Raw genomic sequence first — 25396 nt, forward strand, 5'->3', positions numbered from 1 at the left:
GATAGCTCAAAAGTTAACATGAAAACTGAGAATGCAACATATAATATGATAATCATGCATTAAAAACTGAAGCATGTATAACTACGTAACCGAAGTATCTGACCTAGCATGTGTAATTCAAGAACAAAAAATATATAAAGATAGGGTTCTGGAATTTATGCGATGTTTTGAGTAATAACATGACAATATGATTTAGAACATATATTTAATAAATTCATGAAGTTCTATCTAAGTTCTACAAAACCCTAGCTTAAATCATGCTAAGAGAATCAAGAACTGACTGAAAAATAGGGACCCTATCGGTGAAAGAAACCTACTAGTAAAATCCCATATACCTAGTGATAAAATCCAAAGAAAAGTACTAAGGTTTTTAAACTTGAGTTACTGAAAACTAGCTTGGTTCTTGAACTAGCGTACTTGAGATTTTTCGCCTCTCTTAATTCTAATTTTTTAGTTTTTATTTAATGATTTGACATCAATATTATTTAGTTAAGTTTCTAGGCTTAACCGGACTATAATCTGATGATTTTGGGTAAAAATGATTAAACTTACCGTTTAAATAGAGTGAAAATGGACCAAAATACCCCTGGGTAAGTTGCTGCCGGACCAAACGATGGCCAGGATAGACGGTCTGTCGTTTGACCCATGCCTCGTAGATTGGTCCGTAGGTTTGGACTATTCGGAAAACCTATAAAAACAGGCATAACTTTTTACTCTGAGGTATGATTTTAGAAAGGTTGGTGGCTATGGAAAGATAATTCAATTATCTATGTGTAGGTAGGTAATAAGACACATAATTCATTTTGGGCCAAGAGTTTTGACCATTTAAAGTTGACCCATCTGTCTTCCCCCCTTAACAGTCTAGTAATTCCCACTTATAGTCAGACCTACAAACCGTGGATCCATCTACGGACCGCGCTTGTCAATCGTGGATCTTGTTAGAGAAAGGTTGAAGAGGGTATTGACTGATGGTAATGGACTAGAGACCATAGTCTTACCTATGGACCGTAAGTCCATCCGTTGACCAGTACTTAAACAATTTCCTAGGCTAACATTTTTGGGAGTTTTCGATCCCATTGACAGTTGTGCAGGATGGACCGTGGGTCAGGATACAGTCCTTCGATGGTCAAATCAGTTGCACATGCAGATTTTTTCTGAAAAAGCTTATTTTTTGTCTATTTTTTTCTACGGGGAGTTACATTATCTCCCCCTTGCGAAAATTCGTGAAGACTAAACTATATGAAAAAGAGGGAGAGAGATGCGAACCCTACTACTAAACACTAAGAACTGAGTTTCTAACTGAATTGAGTTCCGAGAACAAGCAATTACGCTAAAAATGCAAGTACAAACAGAGCGAACAAAATTCTAAGAATGAATATGCTCATGAATGACTGGAAAACTGAAGAGTAACTATTACCTTAAGATGGAGTCAAATCATAAGGAAAGAGGTGAGGATACTAGGCTTTCATGGCTGCTTCTACTTCCCAAGTAGCTCGCTCTACGGACTGATTCCTCCACAAAATCTTGACTGAAGAAACTTCTTTGTTCCTCAACCTTCTAGCCTGATGGTCAGAAATCTCAACTAGTAAATCTTCATAATAAAGATTATCTTTTCCCACCACACTCTCTAATGGAACTATAGAGGCTGGGTCACCCACACACTTCTTCAAATGTGAAATGTAGAAGACCGGATGCTCTGCTGCTAAGTTTGCTGGTAACTCTAATTCATATGCCAACTTACTAATCCTTTTCAAGATATTGTAAGGGACTACATATCTAGGACTGAGCTTACCTCTCATCCCGAATCTCATCACCCCTTTCCTAGGTGTTAATTTCAGTAATATCGAATCATCAACTTGGAACTCTAGTTCCCTTCTCCTTGCATCTGCATAAGATTTTTGATGTCTTTATGTGGTCTTTAGTCTCTCTCTAATGGGTTGTACTTTCTCCATAGAGTAAAGGACTTAATTTGTCCCTATAAAAACTACTTCACCTAATTCAAACTAACCAACAAGAGATCTACATCTACACCCAAATAAAGCGTCATAAGGGGCCATCTGAATGCTGGAATTGTAGCAATTGTTGCAGGGGAACTCAATAAGATGAAGGTGATCATCCCAACTATCTTTGAAATAGATAACACAAGCTATCAACATATACTTTATGTTCTGCATGGTACAATATGCTTGTCCATCCGTTTGCGGATGAAATGTTGTGCTAAGGTTAACTTGAATACCAAGACCCTTCTGAAATGACTTCCACAAATGAGAGGTAAACTGAGAACCTCTATCTATGATTATAGACAAATGAAACCCATTCAACCTTAAAATTTCATTAATGTAAATCTAGGCATAGTCCTCCGCTGAATCTGTCGTCTTTACTGCTAAAAAGTGAGAAGATATAGTCATCCTATGAACTATCACCCAAATGCATTCATGATGTCTGCGAGTACGCGGTAATCTTGTGATGATGCCCATATTGATCACATTCCACATCTAAGTTGGAAAATCGATGTCTTGTGTTATACCCTGTGGTTTCTGATGAACTACCATGACTTATTAGTAATTAGGGAACTTACTCACAAAATATAGTATATCTCTCTTTATGTAATTCCACAAATATACTTTTGCAGATCGCGATACATATTAGTGGCACCTGGATGAATTAAATATCTGAAGTTCTAGGCTTCTACAAGGATATGCTTTGTATACTCACATACATCAGGAACACACAATTTACTTGGTAGCGAAGTGCATCGGAGTAAACATCCACTCTCTGATTGTTGACTGTACTCATAGGTTCAAGAAAGATTGGATTAGTCTCTTGCTTTTTCTTAACTTCCACAACAAAAGAAGATGCTGACCCATTTTTAATTGTAACACTATTGTCTAATATGGTCATAAGTCGAACTCCCAAGTGACCAAACCTGTGAAAATCCTTCACTAGCTCCATTCTTTATTTCTCATCATGGGCTACACTACCCATAGATAATCTACTAAGAGTATCTGCTACTACATTTGCCTTACCAGGATGGTAATGCGAATTCATGTCATAATCCTGAAGGATCTCAAACAGTCTCCTCTGGCGAAGATTTAACTCTTTCTGGGTGAACACATACTGAAGGCTCCTATGGGCAGTGAACACATCTAAATGAACACCATACAAGTAGTGTCTCCATATCTTAAGTGCAAACACCACTTCTACAAGGTCGAGGTCATGAGTTTGCTAGTTCTTCTCATGAATCTTAAGCTGTCTAGAAACATAATCTATAACCTTTTCTCGTTGCATCAACACACAACAAGGGACAACTCTTGATGCATCACAATAGATCACATAACCGTCTGAACCCTCTAATTGAGTCAAGGCACGAAATGTAGTTAATCTATTTTTCTATTCTGCAAATCTTTTTTCACAATCATCTGACAATTGAAACTGGATTATCTGCTGAGTAAACATTGTTAATGGAGAGGCTATGGATGAAAATCCTTCCATGAATCCTTCCATGAACCTTCTTTGACAACCCTCTAGACCTAAGAAATATTTGATATCGGTAGTAGAGGTAGATTTTGGCAATTGTTTCACTGGTTTATATTCTATGAATCTACTCAGATCCCTTCGTTAGATGCAATGTGACTAGGAAAAGCAACGAATTACCACCGAAACTCAAATTTGCTACACTGAGCAAATAAATGGTGATCCTTGAGAGTCTGTAAAACAGTTTTTAAATGACTTGCATGTTCTTCCTCACTAATAGAGTAAATGAGGATTTCATCAATAAAGACGATAATGAACAAGTCCAAATAATGTTTGAAAACTCTGTTCATCATATCCATGAAAGTTGAAGGATCATTAGTTAGTCCAAATAACATAACAACAAATTCACTATGACCATAACGAGTTTTGAAGGCTGTTTTTGGAATGTCACTATCTCTGACTCTAAGCTGATGATAACCCCATCTTAGGTCTATCTTTTAGAAATTACTAGCATCTTAAAGTTGGTCAAACAAGTAATAATTCCTTCGGATGGGATTACTTATTCTTGATTGTGACCTTGTTCAACTATAAATAGTCAATGCAAATTCTGAGGGAATCATCTTTCTTCTATACGAACAACACTAGTGCACCCAGGGTGAAATACTAGGTCTTATGAAGCTGTTATCTAGAAGGTCTTTCAACTGCTCTTTAAATTCCTTAATCTCTACTTGAGCCATTCTGTAAGGAGGAATAGATGTTCGCTAGGTATCTTAAAGGAGATCAATTCCAAAGTTCATTTCCTTTATGGGAGGGACTGCAAGAAGATCTTTTGAAAACACTTCTGGAAACTCTTTAACTACTGGAACTGACTCAAGAATTGCGGTTTCAAGGCTAGAATCTTTAACCTGAACTAGATGATAGAACTGAACCTTCGATATCACTTGCTTGCCTTAAGTTATGAAATAAATTGTCACATAGGCACTAAGTTACTTCCTTCCATTCTAAGAATGGTTCATCTGGATACTGAAAACAAACAGCCCTAGTTCTACAATTGACTAAGGCATAACATGAGTTTAACAAATCTATGCCTAGAATGACCGTGAAGTCTACCATTTCTAACTTTACTAAATCTGCTGAGGTGATTTTTTGAGTGATTCTTACAGGGCAACTTTTGTATACATCTAGCTATAACTGAGTCACCGACTTGAGTAGATACTAAGAATGGTTCTAAGAGAGTTTCTGGACTAACACTAAATTGGACTGCTATACTGAGTTGCAAATGACACAATCAAGTCATTGACTTTCCATTAGTGAATTCAACCATATGTGAGTCACACCTTTAGAAGGAAGGATACAAACTTTACCTATCACTACAAGTTAATTGCATCACACCAAATATTTTCTTGACCTCATCAATGAACTTTATTGGCCCTTATAAACATGAGACCCTAAAGACATAGGTGAACCCATCATAACAAAATTACAAACTCTGGCTTCCACTAATAAATAATTTCTATTAATAGGGACTCGAACCTGCTCATTGTTTTGGTTTGTCATACTCTGAGCCATAAGATTAATTGGCATTCTTAAACTCTACATTAGAACTTCCTTATATTGTACTAGAGAAACTTATTAGCATTGCGTGCATTACTATTCCATCCCTAAGCTATGCGAGAAGGCCTGATCTTAAGAGTAGAACGTAGAGTTAAAATGGAATTAGATCATACCTAACACACGATAAGAGTAATAACAAAGTCAATATTTCCTAAAACACTTCATAGTGTCTCTCTCATTAGGTGTGGTGCACTTTACACCCATGAAAATGACTCTACATAGTGCGACTTTTCAGACATCATTGGACATTTAAACCTAGTACTCTGATATCAAGTTTTGTCACCCCTTGAGTTACCCCTAAGACACAGACACATAATTTAGGACCACAAGTGATCTAAAGCTAACCATGCTTGCATGATCATGAACATACTAGAGATAATAAAGTGATGCAGAAGCTAAATCATAGGTTAAAATAAAAAATGGGGAATATTCATATGCTAAAACTGATGTAATATTAATACTTATCAGTTTAATACAATGAAGTTATTAACTACCCAGTAAGCTTAAACTAATAATGTCTAAAATAAACCTCTAACTGACTAGAAATACTGGGGCAAGCCAACTATATCTAGCAAAACTAAAACGAAATGACTAAAAGACTGAAATGAACTCATCAGGTTGTCCTCGGAGAATGAGGACTCACCACTGAATAAGATGAACTAGAGATTGGGAAATCGATCTATACGTAATCAGGATGCTGTGAACCTAAACCTAGTTCACGAGAAGATGTAGCGTACGTATGTATTAGTACTTGAAGGTACTGAGCATGTAAGATAGAGTATAGCTGAAGTAAAATATAACTGAATAAGCACAAAAGCAAGTATAATATTCTGAACATAATATACTAAATTTCTAAGCTAACTCAATGAAATGACTAATTTATAACATGCTAAAACTGAATACAAAGTATAATGATATATTATCAATGCAGAGAGTCTGACTGAAACGTGTGAGCTACCAATAACTGATAATAAAACCACCGGAGCTAAATGTGGAGTCTGATGTATATGCCCCATGGAAAGGACCCAATATACCCTTCAAGATGTAAAAAGGCATGCCTACATAATAACTAAACCTATTTCCCATAGAGGGGAATTACATCCTACTTGGCTAGTAGTTTTGGGACTATTGGGTACACTGAACACTAGTCCAACTCTGTATTATGCTACTTCCAATGAATTATGTAAACTAAATAATTATGTCTAAGTTTATCTAACTACTTGATAGCACAAAACTGAATGTGGAAACTGAGAATGAAACATTTAATCTGATAATGATGCATTAAATGCTGAAGCATGTATAACTAAATAACTGACGTATCTAACCTAGCATGTGTAATTCAAGAAAAAAATACAAAGCTATGGTTATGAAATACATGCGATATTCTGACTAATAACATGATAATCTGATTTTTAATATATATTTAATAAATTCATGAAGTTCCATAAAAGTTCTAGAAACGCTAGGTTTAATCATAATATGAGAATAAAGAACTTACTGAAAGCTAGGGACCTAATGGGTGAAATAAATCCACTAGTTAAATACCACATACCTTGTGATGAAATCCACAAAAAAATAATTACGTTTCAGGGCTGAAACTACTGCAAAATTGCTTCGTTCTTGAACTAGGGTTCTGAAGCTTTTTCTGGTCTCTTGTTTCTAATTTTCTAGTTTTGATTTAATGATATGACTTAGATATGTTTTATTTATGCTTTTAGACTTAAATTGAATAAAATATGATGGTCTATTGTTTGATCCACGCCATGTCGTATGGTCCGTTGGTTGAGCCTGTTCGACAGGCCTTTACTAAAATGGTCATAATGTTTTACTTCGAGGTCTTATTTTATCAAAGTTTGTGGCTATGGAAAGATAATACAATTATCTATATTTGTGGGTAGGTAATAAGACACCTTATTTATTTAGTGCAAAAAGTTATGACCATATAAAGTTGTCCAAATTGGATTTCTCACTTAACTATCTGCTAGTTCCCACTTGTGGTCACACATACGGAGCGTGAATCCATCTACGGACCATGTTGGTCATTTGTGGATCTTGTAAGAGAAAGGGTGAATGGGTCTTCATCAATGGTAATGGACTATTGACTGTAAGTCCGTCTGCCGACCAATACTTAATCAATTTTCAAGGGTTGAGTTTTTTGAGAGTTTCTGATCCCATTGACGGCTGTGAAGGAAGGACCATGGGTCAGGCCGCTATCCATCGATGGTCACGTTAGATGCACCTGAAGATTTTTTCTGAAAAACTGATTTTTGGTCTGTTTTTGGCTATGGGGTATTACATTTTCTCCCCCTTGGAAACATTCATCCTTGAATCAAGGCTAAACTAGTTGTAATTGAGGGAGAGAGCTGCAAAACCTATTACTAAACACTAAGAACTATGTTTTTGACTGATCTTAGTTCTTAGAACATGCAAATTCACTGAATATTCAAGTACAAACTGAGGGAATATGATTCAAATACTGAATTTGCGCATGCATGACTGGAAAACTTAAGAGGAACTATTTCCTCAAGCTGGAGTAGAATAAGAAGGAAAGAGGTGAGAATACCTTACTTTAATGACTACTTCTGCTTCCCAAGTAGCTCCCTCTATGGACTGACTCCTCCATAAAACATTGAATGAATAGACTTCTTTTTTCCTCAACCCTCTAACTTAAAGGTCAAGAAATTAAACTGGTACATCCTCATACAAAAGATTATCTTTCACCGCCATACTCCCTAATGTCACTATAGATGCTGGGTCACCCACACATTTCTTCAAGAGTGAGATATGGAAGACCGGATGCACAGCTGCTAAGTTTACTGGTAACTCTAACGCATATGCCACCTTGCCAATCCTTTTCAAAATTTTGTAAGGTCCTATATCTCTAGGACTGATCTTTTCTTTCTTTAAAAATATTATAACACCTTTCATATGTAATAGTTTTAGAAAACCCAATCATCAACTTGAAACTTTAATTCCCTTTTCCTTACATCTGCATAAGATTTCTGACGACTTTGTGTTGTCATAAAGAACTCAATCTATCCCTATAAAAACTGCTTCATCTACTCCAAGCCAAACAAAATGAGATCTAAATCTACGCCCATATAAAGCCTCATAATGAGCAATCTGAATGTTGGAATTGTAGCTATTGTTGTAAGCGAACTTAATAAGAGGAATGTGATAATCCCAAATACCTTTGAAATTTATCACACAAGGTCTAAACATATGCTCTGGTTGTCCATCCGTTTGCTGATGAAATGATGTTCTAAGGTTAACATGAGTACCGAGACCCTTCTGAAATGCTTTTAAGAAATGAGAGGTAAACTGAGGACCTCTATCTGAGATAGTAGACAAACGAACCCCATGCAACCTCAAAATATCATTAATGGAAAGCTTGTCATAGTCCTCTGCCAAATATGTCGTCTTGACCGCTAAAAAAGATAAGAATTAGACATCCTATCAACTATCGTCCAAATGAAGTCATGTTGTATACAAGTATGTGGTAATGTTGTGATAAATTCCATATTGATCACATTCCACTTCCAAGTAGGAATATTGATCTCTTGTGTCCGACCCCCTGGTTTCTTATCTTCTACCTTGACTCGTTTGAAATTGAGGCACTTACTTACAAAATCTTCTATATTCCTCTTCCTGCCATTCCGCCAATAGACTTCCCCGCAAATAGCGGCACATCTTAGTGGCACATGGATAAATAGTATCTGATGTAATGGGCTTCTGCAAGGATATTCTTTCTCAACACATCCTCATCAGGAACAGACAACCTACATTGGTAGCGAAGTACAACATCTCCCCCTTAGGAGAAAGCCTCCACACTCTTATTGTGGCCTGCACTTTTTACTTTAAGAAATATTGGATAACTATGTTGCTTTTTCCTTACCTTCCACCACCAATGAAGATTCTTCCATATTCTGAACTGTTACACCACTGTGTAATATGCTCATAGGGCGAACTTCCAAGTGAGCAAGCCTGTGAACATCCTTAACTAGCTCCTTCCTTTGTTCCTCAGCATGGGCTACACTACCCTGTATAATCTACTAAGATTATCTTCTTCAACAATCACCTATCTAGGATGTTAATGCACACTTATTATCATAATACTTAAGAAACTCATGCCATGTCCTCGAGAGAAGATTTAAGTCTTTCTAGGTGAACACATACTGAAGGATTTTATGGTCAGTGTACACATCTACATGAACACCGTTCAAGTAGTGTCTACATATCTCGAGTGAAAACACCACTGCTATAAGCTTGAGGTCATGAGTTGGAGAGTTCTTCTCATGCACCTTGAGCTGTCATATTAGATTACATAACCATCTGAACCCTCTAGTAATGTCATGACAAGAGGTGTAGTCCATCTAGTTTTCAATTATGTGAAACTTTTCTCACAATCATCTAACCATTGAATCTTGAAAATCTTTTAAGTCAACCTAGTCATGGTAAGGTTATGGATGAAAATCCTTCCATGAACCTTCTGTAATAACCCACTAATCCTATGAAACTTTTGATACCTATATTAGAGGTAGGTCTGGGAATTGTTTCACTGCTACTATCTTCTGTGAATCTAATCAGATCCCTTTGCTAGATATAATGTCACCAAGGAAAGCAACTGATTGCAACAAAAACTCACATTTGCTAAACTTAGCGCATAATTGACGATCCTTGAGAGTCTGTAGAACAATTGTCAAATTACTTGCATGTTATTCCTCACTCCTATAGTAAATGAGGATATCTTCATTAAAGACGATAACAAACAAGTAAAAATACTATTTTATTACTCTTTTCATCAAATACATGAACGTTGTAGGAGCATTAGTAAGACTAAACAACATTACTACAAATTCTCAATGACCATATCGAGTTTTGAATGCTGTTTTTGGAACGTCGCTACTCATACTATAAGCTGATGATAACTCGATATGAGGTTTATCTTTGAGAAGTGACATGCACCCTGAAGTTGGTCAACAAAGTCATCAATCTTGGGGATCGGATACTTATTGTTGATGGTATACTTGTTCAAATTTCTATAGTCAATGCAGATTCTGAGAGAACGATCTTTCTTCTTTACGAACAACATTGGTGCACCCCATGGTAAAATACTAGGTCTTATAAAGCCCTTATCTAGAAGGTCATCCAACTGGTCTTTCAATTCCTTAAGCTCTGCTTGAGCCATTTTGTAATGACGAATAGAAATAGGCTGGATATCTGGAAAGATATAAATTCCAAAGTGGATTTCCCTTTCAAGAGGGACTCCTGGAGGATCTTCTAGAAACTCACAAACTATTGGAACTGACTCAAGAGCTGGGGTTACATGTCTAGAATCCTTAACCCATACTAGATGATTAAGATAACCCTTAGATATCATGCCTATAATGACATCGAAGTCTAAACTTTCTAACACTACTAGATCTTCTGAGGTGACTCTTTGAGAGACTATGAAAGGACAATTTTTGTATACCTGTCTAGCTATAACTGGGTCACCGACTGGAGTAGAGACTGATATAGGTTTTGAGTGAGTTTCTAGCCTCACATAGAATTGGACTGCTATACTGAATTATAAATTACTAAGTCATACCTTTTGTCTTTCCACTTAGTGAATTCAACAATATGTGAGTCACACCTTAAGATTGGAGGATTCCAATTTTACCTATCACTACCAGTTACTTACATCGCACCAAATATTTTCATGACCTTATCAATGAACTTAATGGGCCGTTACCAACTTGTGACCATAAAAACGTAGGTGGATCAATCATAACAAAATTACAAACTCTTCTTCCCGCTAATGAATCATTTCTATTAGTAGGGACTCAAACCTGCTGATTGTTCTTGTTTGTCATACTTTGAGACAAAAGAAGAATTGGCCTTTTGAAACTCTTCATTAAAACATCCTAATCTAGTACTAGAGGAACTGCATTGGCATTGCGTGCATTAGTATTCCTTGCCTAAGCTCTTCGACAAGGCATGATCTTAAACGTAAAACATCGGGTTAGAATGGAATTAGATCATACTTTAAGACGATAAGAGTAACATTAAAGTGAAGATTCCTTAAAACACTTTATAGCCTCCTTCTCATTAGGTGTGTTACACTTCACACCCATGAAAAGAACTCTACTTAGTGTAACTTTTAAGAGATCCTAGGACATTCCTTGTGCTCTGATACAAAGTTTTGTCATGCCCCGAAATACACCCGAGACGCGGACAAGGAACATAGGACCACAACTGATACCAAGCTAATAATGGTGGCATGATCATGAGCATACTAAAGATAATAAACTGATGCAGAAGCTTAATTATAGTTTAAACTAAAAAGATAGGGAATACACTATGCTAGAACTGATATAATATAAATAATGATGAGTTTAATACAATGAAGTTATTAACTAAACACTAAGATTAAACTAACTATTCGTAAAATAAGCCTCTGAGTTATTAGAAATATTGAGACAACCCCTAGCAAAATCTAGCAAAACTGAAACAAAATGACTAAAACAGTGAAATGAACTCATGACTCTTGTCCTCGGAGAATGAAGACTCACCACTGAATCGTGTTAACCGGAGATTGGGAAATTAGTCGATACGTGATTTTGATACTGTATACCTGAACCAATATCACGAACAGATGTAGCGCACATATACAGTAAAGTTAAAATAAAACATATCTAAACAAGCACAAAAGAAAGTATAATGATATAAACATAATATACAAAATTTATGATCTAACTGTATGCAATTACCAAGTTAAGACATGCTGAAACTGAATACTGAATATACTGGTGAATGGTCAATCCAGAAAGTCTTACTGAACTGTGGGAGCTAGTAATAACCGATAATAAAACCACATTAGCTAAATGTGGAATCCGATGTATACACCTTATAGAGAGAACCCAATATACCCTGCCAGAGGTATAAAGGGATGCTGGCGTGATCATTATGATTGCCCACAGAGGGTACTTACAACCTAATTGGCTAGTAATTTTGCGACTATTTAGTACGCTAAAACCTAGTCCAACTTGGTATTATGATACTCCCAATGAATTATGTTAATTAACTGATTATGTCTGAGTTTCTGTAAATACTTGATAGAAACTGATCATGCAAACTGAGAATGCAACATTTAATCTGATAATGATGCATTAAACACATAGGCATGTATAACTGCATAACTGAAGTATCTGTCCTAACATGCGTAATTTAAGAACTAAAGAAATACAAAGTTAGGGTTCTAAAATTATTATGATATTATAAGTAATAATATGATAATATGATTTGGAAAATATATTTAATAATTTCATGAAATTCTATGTATGTTCTAGAAACCCTATACCTAATCATGATAACAAAATCAAGAACTAAATGAAAACTAGGGACCCAGTGAGTGAAAGAAATCAACTAGTGAAATCCTACATACATGGTGATGAAATCCATGGAAAATACTTAGGTTTCGAGGCTAGGACTTCTGGGAAGTAGCTTCGTTCTAGAATTAGGGTTCTTGAGCTTTTTTCACTCTCTTTCTTCTAATTTTATAATTTTGATTTAATGATTTTACTTTGATATGTTTTACTTATGTTTCTAGGCTTAAATTGACTAAATTCTGATTATTAAGGGTCAAAGCAACGTAACATAGGGTTTAAAAGGAGTGGTAAAGAAAAAAAGACCCCTGGGTAAGTTGCTGTCGGACCAAACGATGGCCAGGACAGACGGTCCTCATTTGATCCATGCCCTATCGTTTGTTCATAGGTTGGGCGTGTTCGACGGACCTTCTGCTAAAACTTGCATAACTCTTTACTCGTAGGTCTACTTTTACCAACATCGGTGGGTATAGAGAGATAATTAAATTATCTATTAGTAGGTAGGTAGTGGGATACCTAATTCAGTTTGTGGTAAGATTTATGACCCTTTGAAGTGAACCAACTTCATTTCCCCCTTAACTGTCTGCTAGCTCCAACCTAGGGTTAGACCTATTGACGGTCGGTCCATGTACCTACCATGCTGGTAATCCGTGACTCTTGTCAGAGAGTGGGTTAAGGGGGTATTGATCGATGTTCATGTACTACGAACCGTAGTTTGACCTACTGAACGTACGTCCGTCCGCCGACAAACACTTACCCAATTTTTTTGTGCTGAAATTTTGGGAGTTTCTAATCCTATCATAGATTGTGCAAGACGAGCTGCGCCTCAAGCAACGGTCAGTCGATGGTCACGTAAGTTACACCTAAAGATTTTTTTAAAAAATACTGATTTTTGGTCTATTTTTGGCTACAGGGTGTTAAATTACAAAAGATAAACTCTTTGTTGGATCTAGAAATACATAAAAACAAAGTCAAACTCAATAAAACCAGTAATAATATCTGGCAAATCTTGTTGATTTTGGCGACTAGTTATCATGTAGTGGAATTTTTCTTTTCCGCTAGTAATAGATGTAGCTCATCTAGGTGCATTTTTATCTAGTGGAACAACAGAAGAAGACTATGCTCTTTACCCCCATTACCATTTCCTTGATTATTATTTTGACAGTCTCAGATAAAATTCCAAACCTTACCACACTTTAAACAACTAGTGGAGCCCTCAGGACAAATACCTGAGTGGATCCTACCGCACTGTCTGCATGTAGGAAGCTTACTTCCCATTTGCCCCACACTATCCTGTAAGTAGGAAGTTTAGATTATGAAATCCAACAATAGTACCCACCCTTGTGACCCTTGTTCTTAGGTGCAGGTGCACTGGCAGATGATTGATCAGGTCTCTTCTATTTTAGTTTTAAAGAGGACCACTTTGAGTTAGTCTTTCGCTACCCAGACTCATTCCTTCTCTTAGCCATTTTTTTGAAAGAAGTCTTTTCTATTTCTCCACTTCTCTTCCTTTACCTTCTTAACATGGACCATCAACCTCAAAATGTCCATGTCTTTAATAGGCATTGATGCCGGACAATCTGATTGATAGATGGCCCAACCCAGCAACAAACAAGCTTATTCTACTCTTTATGTCCTTACTCATGTACAAAGCATAATGTGCTTGTTTGGTGAACTTCAACTCATATTCATGAACATAGAGTGAATCGTGCTTATGTTTGAGAAAATTACCTACCTTGGCCACTTTAAGTTCATGGGAAAAGAAACATCATAATAAAGCCTTCTCGAAACATGCCAAACTCTCAGAAGACACATTTTCTGCTCTACCCTCCTTCAATTGGTCAAAATAAGTCCTAACAACATTCTTCAACCTATATTCAATTAGCTCAACTCATTAAATTTAAAAACTATGAATCACATCTAATACCTTTTTCAATTCCTCCGCAAATTTTATGGTTTCTCAATAGTGCTCTAAATAGTGATCATAGGGGATTTATCCTTAAGTACTCACGAATCCTTAATATGCAAGACTCTTCTTGTCAATCTAATTTTTGCTAACCAAACTATTTTTTCCAGGATTTACATAGTATCCTAATTTACTCTCTAAACTAAGCATTTGTAACTTCTCGTTGTGGTTATAGTTCAGGTGCATTTGGAACTCTTGTTCCCCAACATGCCTCCTAGTTGGATGACTTTTGATTGCTCTTTAGCAAAATGATATCTGAAACACGTGCAAGCACAAATTAGAAATTTTTTTTATCGAGATCAAACTCTAAAGAACGAAAGAGCATGTGTAGCTTCCGCTTCCGATAGATATTAGAACTTTACAAGAAACCTAATTTTATATTAGTGACATTTAAAAGATATTACCGAAAGGCATACTAATTTTAATCTACTTGATTACATAGGTTCATAACGAATAATTTAATTTAGGATGTACATCTTTCCCGTTTTAAATTTGTGTAAGGTGCAAATTGATATGACACGAAATGTTAACCTGTGACGAGAAACCCTCCCAAAATTTCAAAGCCTTACAAGCATAGATTATCCTCACACTTATGAAGGAAATAACAATAATATTACCAACATTCGTATAAAAAAATGATATGGTTCATGCTTCACACAAACTTTCAAAATATATAGTAAATTAGTATATTACTAGACTTATGTATACAAACCCCAAAAAGATAAAAATGTATAACCATGCTAATTACAACCCATGGGGACATGACAAAATCGACCTTCCAAATCTCATTTAAATATATATAACACATAGATCATGTAAAAGTCCCTAGCTTTATACAAAATGTATATGCCTATATGAATGTGTGATCTTCCTTAATGCATTGAAAATCTCCATCTCAATGGTCAACTTCATGCGTCCTCTCAAATATTCCATACGATAGAAACAAATGTTGCTAAGAATATAGCTTAGTAGTTAAAAACTATAGATCCATAGCCATCAGACAAGGGAAGCATCATTGAAACAAAATCAGTAAATCAAGTAAGCAATATAAAAAGAGTATCAAATTGGATATTTAACTTATAGAAAACACGAGCAATTATCAAGAAGGGTTGACGCTCTATATCAAGAAGGGTCAAAGTGCAATAATAAAGAGAACCAAGAACCATATTTAAATTGATTTCTAGTTTGCACTTTATCACATACTTAGAACACTGCTTATACATAACCGGCACCTTCGTCCTTATCAAGAACTAAGACTAGACTTTTAGATTACATTAATACAATCATAGGTTTAAAACCTGGAAAATATAAACCTTTTCCTCTATCTATAATGATGTTTACATAGACCTGTCACATACTCATAACATAGTTATATCTAGTAAACATAGACCCTTCGTATAAGAAGATTACATAGTCTTTTACTTTTACTGCGCGCGCACACACACACACAAACACACACACACACACACACACATATATATACATACATACATACATACATACATATACACATACATATATAAGATATAAAATCATCTTAAAACGGGATGTATCATTTCATAACTATCTAAAACAAGAGTATATCATGTGGGTGTAGCCCATACAATATTGTAATAAAGACACATATATTCTATACAATCTTTAGTACTCAAATGAAAAGGAAAGAACTAGAAGTCTTATTACTAGAATAAAATCAATAGCTTGATAGTGGCATTGACATAAGAAAGTGAGGACCTATCCAACTTGTATGAGTGAGAATTCGATGTCTTCCTTCAAAATCATCTCAAAATTCCTTCAACAACTACAACCTTTAAAGTTGGAAAAAAAGAGGAGAAAATAGGGTTAGTACATAACTTGTATTAAGTATGACACCATATGCATACACATCATAGAAATCATTCTAAAAAGGGAAATTTCATCAAAGCATGCTAAATGTGTACTTTATAAAAGAGTTATGCACACTCAAGAATAAATACAAATTATTAATGCATAATCATTAAGTCAAGACCATATTTACCACAATACCAATCATACTAATTCTAACCAAGTGGATTATGCATACCAACATACTTGAACCTATAATCAAGACAACTTTATCGGCAAGTTCTTACCTCAACAAGTATGAATGATAGTTCATTACCACATAGTCAAAGCAATGCAATTACTCATGAACCCTCATTAAGTGAACTAGTGCAATGACTAATAAAATCCCCATTACCTTCTTCAATAAAGTAAACCCAACAAGAACCATAACCAATGTTCAACTTCACATATCATATCATTAAGAGTACATAAAATAAAAGTTTAGCAATAGAGACCAAAGATATATTCATAAGTGAATTCAACATTATGTGGTTCCTTCAACATGTAAGATCTTCATGTACATATCATTTACATTTATAAGAATATACTTACATAAAAAAAACCTTCTAAGGCTTCCCTCAAGGCAAACTAGTGCAAGGAATAGGTAGAGTCACATACCCTTATTTAAGCTAAGGCAAACCTCTTAAGTCACCCTTGTTGGTTTGTACTTCATTACCTTCTTTAAGTTTAGTGAACAGTTACCTTAACCGACATAGACCACAAGATATAAATGTGGAATCCAGTGTTGGAAAACCTTACCGCGATTGAAGCTTGTCTACTGGCCAAAGTAGGACTAAACATAAACGTTGCTTTCTAGGTGGATCAACTAGCATGTCTTTATGTGGGGGCTACATAGTTAAGTAACTAGGAGATAAGTATGAACTATCTATTTGCCACTTGGCACTTGAGCCTTTTCTAATGAGGATCCATAGATTAGTACCCTTCATAAGGGAGTTAACACCTCATGTTGAACTATAGGGTGAATTTTCCTCTATGGGAAGTCAACACCACCCATTGCCAAGTTCTCTCGGCACAAAGCCGATGTCCATTTTGAAATATCTTTAAGTTATCCGTTATTTTAGAAACTTAGTTTAGGTCATATGGTCTATCCCTTATATAATCATCATCATCATATCTCATTAATAATTGCATAAGTATTTTCCTTTCTTTATAATTCATAGATATGAGGTTAGCACATTTACATAATCATACAGTTATAAGGCACATTAATAAGTTTCACCATCCTTATTACATTTCCATCTAAGTCAACAACTCACACACCATTTTCAAAACATTTTAATTCAATCTCATACCAACCCAATCAATCCTAATATAAGGTATACATCAATACAACGTCATATCTTAATCACAAGTAACCAAAATTTATGTAAAGAGTTGAGATGATAAGACTTACTCCAAATCTTCTTCACAATACCATCATTAAGGTCTTACCATAAAACATTATCAATTCAACCCAATAATGAGTGTTATATAATCACACCATCGTAATAAACATAATAACAACAACAATTGAATCACTATATAACATTCATCAAATGTTCATAGCCTAGAATTTAAGACTGAGATCAAGTTCATAATCTACTTCAGAACTTAGGTAAATTACTTAAGAACTAGCATATTTGGATTAAAACATATCACAATCTACTAATAATTATCATTATAACTACAAAGAGTAGTAATTCACAAAAAAACCAAGCATATTGAGTCAATACTATGCAATTCAATTCAAGATCACAACCTAGGGTCAAGGGGAATACATAATATTCAACAATTGAGACCAATACATCAAGATCTAGTCTAAATGAGCCCTTTTACATGTTAGTATACTCATCATAACCAAAATGAATCGTAAACAAAGAAATTCACTAGATCAATTTTTTATTGAAAGAAAACCCACTTGAGTTCATATTTTTGAATTTAATTTGAAGGAACCCTTTGGGAAACAGATACAAAAGGTGAAATCATTCCCATAAATTATTGATTGATGAATTTTGGTGGATAAACCTGACCTTCAGAATCCTAAGAACCCTATGAACTTGACTTTGATGATGTTCTTCTATGTGGGCGAGAATAAGGAGAGAAGGAAGAGTAATTTGGTTTTGTGAATTATGAGGGCTTAGGTTAGTTTAATTAGGTTATAGTCTATATATAGGTCATAAAACAAATTAATTAGACCTCCATATTACCCTAACTAATTAATTAACAACCTAATTAATTTATTATGCAAACATGAAGACTTGCATCGAAATAGTGTTCTCACAGACGAAAGAAGGATTGATGCCCGGTTTATGAAACGATGGAAAAATGACCAAATGCCCTGTTGGTCCGTCTTTTTTGACAGAGGATGTCCAAAATATGATTACCATGAGTTTTTCTAAGTTACCATCCACGGTGTCCATCTATGCCTCATTGATTGTACAACGAGCCATTACCTACAACCTTCATTGGACACTCTCTTTTGACAGCTTTTGCCAAATTGTGAGGGTCCTTCTCAAGGAGTTTCTGTTTGTCCTTGGAGAGTCGTACCGGGTATTTTACACAATAAACTAACTCTAATACATGTTAGAGACGTTACCACAAAATTTCATTATTTTTTGACTCTTCAAACTTAGTCAAATAGGCCAAGGCACACTAGAACCTCTCTGAACTAGTTTCCAGATTTCATGGATGTTCGCTGAAGTTTTGATTATAAAACTTCGTAAATGACTTATATAAACTATTTTTTGTCCTTAAAACAGTGACATAACCCTTAGACACTCATATTAGGCTACATAATACGTCTTAGACTTTCAGAGTGTTACATACTTATAATGGACAATTACCATACTTAAGACAAACTAAAAATCCATAGTCAAGATGACACATGATCTGAATCAAGAGGAATGCCAATAGTTAAAAAGTCACAGCCATGTGATCAAACAATGTGTACAAGTGGGCGTGGTACACAATAGTCTTTAACGTCTTAAATGACAATAACAAGACAATGCAAAGTTACAAGAGGTAACCAAGGTACAAAGATATATTTTAGATATACCAAAAGGTAAAAATAGTACAAGTACAAGTTTATACACAAACTACAGTACTTTAGACAAGCAACTCTCCAACACTACTTCAAGAGTTCAAACTGCAGACTAGCCAACGTATGAAGGTCCTCAATTTATTCACGAGTATATAGAACCTTTAAAAAATATGTATTTTCCTTAATTCCTAGCAGTTCAATTTTTTTATTTAAAATAGTATTATCCTGACAAGTATGCCTAGCCTGTACAAATAGGACTAAGCTCCCAAAACAATAATTTTGTCCAACTAAAACACTTCATGTTGGAACATATATTTGAAATAGGAAATGATAATAATTAACTTTATATCCTTCATAAAAGATGTAGAAAATCTCATTAGCTTGCGATAATCAGGAATCACCAAAAATACGTTTCGTACAAAAAGATATATTAAAAACACTAACAGTTTAACATAGAGGATTTATAATTCTAGAATCCTGACAGAATTTTTCATCTGTTGCGTCCCATGTTTAGAAGTCTAAACACAAAATTAGAGTTTAACATATACATAGGATTTCTTGGTATGTGCATTATCTTTTCATGAAATACCAAGCACTACACAATATAGAAATAGATTTCATCACTTACCAAGAGGGAGTGTGTGGGTGTGTCGGATTCAAGCCAAAAGGATCTAGTTTTTCACTTTATTTTAAAGAATTCTTTTTTAGGTAATTTTCTAAATTTCATATACATCAAATGAAACGAAAATTACAAGAGGAGGTGAAGTTATATATCTACAAAAGTGAGACTTCTCACCTTGACAGATGTCACCAAAATGGGCTGCCCAAACAAATAGTTGTCTGCCCATACACCATAAATATATACCTATATCTATATACCTTATACCGAAAAATTTAAATTTCTATGTAAATTTAATTAGTAAATTACACAAACACTGCGGTCCAATACCTTAAATTACGATAACACTAATGTAAAGTAAGGTTGCAAGTATCGCAACATTTCAATTCCCCAAAATAAGAATAAAACATATTATAATAATTATGCAATGATGTATGGAAAAAGGAATCTTGGTCTAGTATTTTAGGGGTGTTAAAACTCTGTCCCCCTTAAAGAAATTTCATCTTGATATTTACCTTAGTCTACTCCCAAAATAAGTGTGGATATTGAGTCGTTGTGTCTTCTTCTCTATCCCAGGCAACTTCTTTTCAAGAATGATTCCTCCAATGTACCTTTGCTAAGGGGATTCTCTTGTTGCTAAGATGATTTATATCCCGAGCTTTAATTAGGATAGGTTTCTCATTATATGTCAAGGCAGGATTAATCTCAATAGATTCAATTGAAGAATATTTGATGGATTAAAACGGTATCTTTTAAGTATAAAAAATATAAAATAATGTGGATCTTATTCATTTCCGGTGGTAAAGCCAATTTATATGCAACTGGTCAGACTCTTTCAAGTATCTCATAAGATCCTACAAATAGGGGTCTAAGTATTCCATTATGGTCAAATCTCAGAATCTTTTCCATGCAGATACTTTTGAGAATACTTTATGTACAACTTGATATTAAATCTCATGACGTTTTAGATCACCATACAATTTTGTTTATCCGAAAAAAATTCCAACGATCCTTGATAATTTTTACCTTATCCTTAGTTTGATGCACAATTTCTGAACCAATAAGTTTTCTTTCACTAATTTCATATTAACAAAGAGGGGTCCGATTTTTTTTCCATATAAGGCTTCATAGGGGGGTATTTCATTACTTGTCAGTAGCTATTATTCTAAGAAAATTCTATAAAATCCAAGTGTTTGTCCTAACAACCCTGAAACTCCATAATGCAAGCTCGGAGCATATCTTCCAAAATTTGTATTACTATTTCTAACTAGCAATTTTTTTCAGAATGGAACAAAAAGCTAAATTTCAACTTAGTATCTAAAGTTTCCTGAAAGCTACCCCAAAATTCATATGTAAACGTTAGGTCTGATTTAGACACAATAGACACACGGATCTCATGTAGTCTTAAGGTCTCATTAATGTACAACTCGACTAAACCGTCAAGTGAGTAATATATTCGAATTGCTAAGAAGTGAGAACTCTTTGTTAGCCTATCAACGTTCACACATATTCCATCATGATTTCTTTCAGTGTGAGGAAGTCCAAAAACGAAGTCCATATTTATTCTCTCCCATTTTCATTTCGGCATTGACAGGGGCTGTATTAAAAAAACTGGGACTTGATGTTCTGCCTTTACTTGTTGCCAAACCAAAATTTTTTAAATGAAAGCCGCAATGTTTTTCTTCTTACCATTCCACCAAAGAAGTATGTGCTTCTTTAAATATTTCTCTGCTTAATTTATAATCATTAGGGACACATAATCTGTTTTGATAAAGTAAGACACCATCCTTTGTTAATAAAAGTAAAGTTTTTCCCTATTTTGGACTTCTCTAATCAATTTTACGAGTTTTCATATAACTTTTGTGCTTCCTTCACCCATTAAAGTAATATTGTCTTTACTTGAAAATTAGTAATAACTAAACTAATTGAATTAGTTGTAAAACAATCATTCATGGATATTAACTCAAGGAGAAATGTTAAAGGACTCAAAGAAATGCTTGCGAAGGATTTTCGACTTAGAGTATCGACAACTACATTAGCTTTAACTAAATGATAATCAATCTTTCAGTCATAATCCTTGATGATTTCAAGCCATTATGCTTTCATAGGTTTAACTCCTTTTGAGTAACCAAGTACTTTAAGCTTTTGTGATAAGTAAAATATGAAATTTCTCTCCATACAAATAATCCCGCCATATTTTTAAAAAAAACACTATACCAGCAAGTTCAATATCATGATCAGAATAATTCAAATCATGTTGTTTTAACTTCTAAGACCCATAAAAATTCACCTTCCCCTCTTGCGTTGAAACGCATCCTAGACAATTGTGAGAAGCATCATTGTACACAACATATACTTTCCCTTCAACTTTTAGAGTAAGTTTATGGGATTGGGTCAGCAAGGATTTTAGAGTTTCAAAGCTCCTTTGATATTTTTTTATCCCAAATAAACTTTTTTTCTTTTCTGTTAGAGTATAGCCAAAAGGGACGCAATAATGGAGAAGCCTTTCACAAATCATCTATAGTATCCTGCTAAGCCCAAGAAACTTCTTACCGTAGTCAGAATTTTGGGATTTCCCCATTAAATAACTACTTGTATATTACTAGGATCCACCTTTACGCCTTGACTTGTCTACAACATGACCGATAAAGGACACTTCATCAAGAAAAAATTCACACTTACAAAGTTTAGCATAATGTTCTTTTATCCTTCAAAATCTACTTAACAGTGCGAAGATGTTTATCATGGTCTTCACTACATCTGAAAAATATTAAGATATCATCTGTAAAAACAACCACAAACAGATGAACATAAGACTTGAAAACTCAATCAATTAGATCATTGAATACCAGGAGAGGATTTGTCAATCAGAATGGCATAAAAAAAAATTAATAATGAACATACCGAGTTCAAAAGAAGTTTGAGGAATATCATTCTCTCTAACACGCAAATGGTGATATCCAAAAGTTAAATTAATTTTTGAGAATAATTTCGCACTATTCGGTTGGTCAAATAAATCATCAATACTAGGTAGTGGATATCTATTCTTTATATTTATTAGGTTCAATTAGCTAAAGTCAATACAAAGACTAGGTCAAATAAAACCTTTCTCAAGAAGTTCTTGCACTTGAGATTTCAATCCTCTTAATTTTGTTCGAGCTATTCTACAAGGAGTTTGGAAATAGGGGTAGATCCAGGTTTATGTTCGGTTGGAAATTCAACCTCTCTTTCAAAGAGAAATCCAGGATGGTTTTCTGTGAAGACTTCTGCAAAATCACATACATCAACTATCTTCCTGACACAAGGAATCTTCAATAATGTATCATCTATCTGATAAAGGCATGCCTACAACTTTGATGTATCATGTTTCTTGCCAAGGCCGCAAAAATAATACAAGATGTGAATGATCTATGACGTTGCACAATTATATATGAACATGTAGGATCTATTAAAGTCACATGTTTTGACCTACAATGTATGACTCATGATACTTACAAATCCAATCCATCCCGATAATAACATCAAAATCCATGAAGGTCATTTAAATCAAATAACCAGCGAAGAATAGTTTTTGAATCACGAAAGGACAATCACGATAAATTCTATTACACACAACCTGATAGCCTGATGGACTTTTAACAAGAACATCATGATTAAGTCTCCTTGATTTCACATTATGAAGAAGAACATATGATAAAAAATATATAAATGTATAGTGTCAATATCAAACAATGTAAACACACAAAACCCAAATAAGTTAAATTTACCGAAAACCATGTCTTGTCCATCTGGATCGTTCTTCTCTCTCATTGCATGAGCGCATGTAGTAGCCATTTGTCCCCTAGCTTGATTAGATTCACTTGTACCTACTACTTGATAATTGTTAAGTCTTGCACCTTTATTTGTTTGAGGAGGAATAACAGAAGGTTTACGAGCCCAACCTTTAGTTCTTAAGGAAGGAGCATCATTAGAATTAGGAAATTCCTTCACTTTATGATCAAATATTCCATAATTCAAAAATGCACCAAATACTCTCCTGCAAGTACTAAAATGATTCTTTCCACAAAGCAGACAAGTGGGAACTGAAGGATTACCTTTACCATGATTTAGAGTGCTAGATATAGAAACATCTGATACGTTTTGCTTTTATTGAGCTTCCATTTTATCACTAGTAGCCTTAAAGTTATCAAACCTTCCCTTTTTTCAAGGACCTCCAAAATTTAATCTAGGTTTTTGTAATCTATTTTCATTTCTATTTGCTTTTTCTGTATTAAGTCGTTTCCAAGTAAAAGCAAAAGACAATAACTTATAGAAGTTCTTATGTTGCATAGTTGCCACATTCTTCCTAAAGCAATCATATAAATGATTTTTAAATTTCATGCACTTATTTTTTTCCGCTTTAATAATACCTCCAGCATAACATGAAAGCCTTAGAAACTTTTGTTCATATTCAGCAATAGACATGCCTCGTTTCCTTAGATTCAAAAAATCCTTTTTCTTTGCATTAAAATAAGAAGGTGGTATATAACTCATAAAATTTCCAAGTAAGAACAGGACGTTTTCCTAGGCATTGGAAATACTTACGCACCAATCATAAGCATCGCTTTTGTAATACTGAAATAGAATATTTAAAATTTGCAACCACTAAAAACTCCTATTGCTCAAGCACCTTCTTTTATGATCAAACCATTGTTTACCATCAATAGGAAAAATGATGACTTTAAACTCCACTCATCCATTTTTCGTCATTTTCTCAATGTTAATCCTATTGGGATCCTGCATCTATTGAACCATGTGAATGAAGAATTCAACCATTTGTTTATAAGGAGGAGTCATGGATTATGTACCGTGACTCATGTAAGGATGTAAATCACCTCTTACACGATTGTGGTTACCCACTTCAGACCCACAAGTGTGGGAAACATACTCATTGGACATATGTTCTCAACCCCTTCAACTGCATGAGGTTAGGAAACAGAGGTACCCGAACCTTGATGAGCAGCTTCCATAGGTTTGTCAAAAGAAGAGGCCATAACTTAATTCCTTCAAAAGGGAAGAGCACATTGCATTAAGGACATGTGAAAGATGCATATGCACTCTACATGCATTTCAAAACATATAGTAAATTATTATATTATAAGAATAGGGTTTACACACACAAAAAAAAAGATAAAAACGTATAGCCATACTTATTACAACTCATTGTGAATGACCAACTTAGCCTTCCGATCTCATGTTAATATACATCACATAGATCATGTACAAGTCACAAGATTCATATAAAATATATATGCCTATATGAAAGTTTGATATTCCTTAAGGCTTTAAAATCTCCATCTTCAATGGCAAACTTTAAGCGCCCTTTCAAAATTTCCCTACGATAGAAACAACGATCGCTGATCATATAGCTTAGTGGTGTAAAACTATATATTCGGAGCCCTCAGATTCACCAA

At 34.6% G+C, this 25396-nt stretch overlaps 1 long non-coding RNA gene across 1 annotated transcript; it reads right to left on the reverse strand.

Annotated features, from left to right (window-relative positions):
* Positions 1-15953: 15953 nt before the first annotated feature.
* LOC138349430 (uncharacterized) lies at positions 15954-20653 on the reverse strand. The gene is made up of 2 exons (XR_011221917.1): positions 20459-20653; positions 15954-16229 (listed from the first exon to the last, which is right to left on the reverse strand). It is a non-coding gene; the product is annotated as an uncharacterized lncRNA (long non-coding RNA).
* Between the last annotated feature and the right edge of the window lie 4743 nt (positions 20654-25396).

The sequence above is a fragment of the Solanum lycopersicum genome, chromosome 7 (assembly GCF_036512215.1).
Source record: "Solanum lycopersicum chromosome 7, SLM_r2.1".
Classification (NCBI taxonomy): domain Eukaryota; kingdom Viridiplantae; phylum Streptophyta; class Magnoliopsida; order Solanales; family Solanaceae; genus Solanum; species Solanum lycopersicum.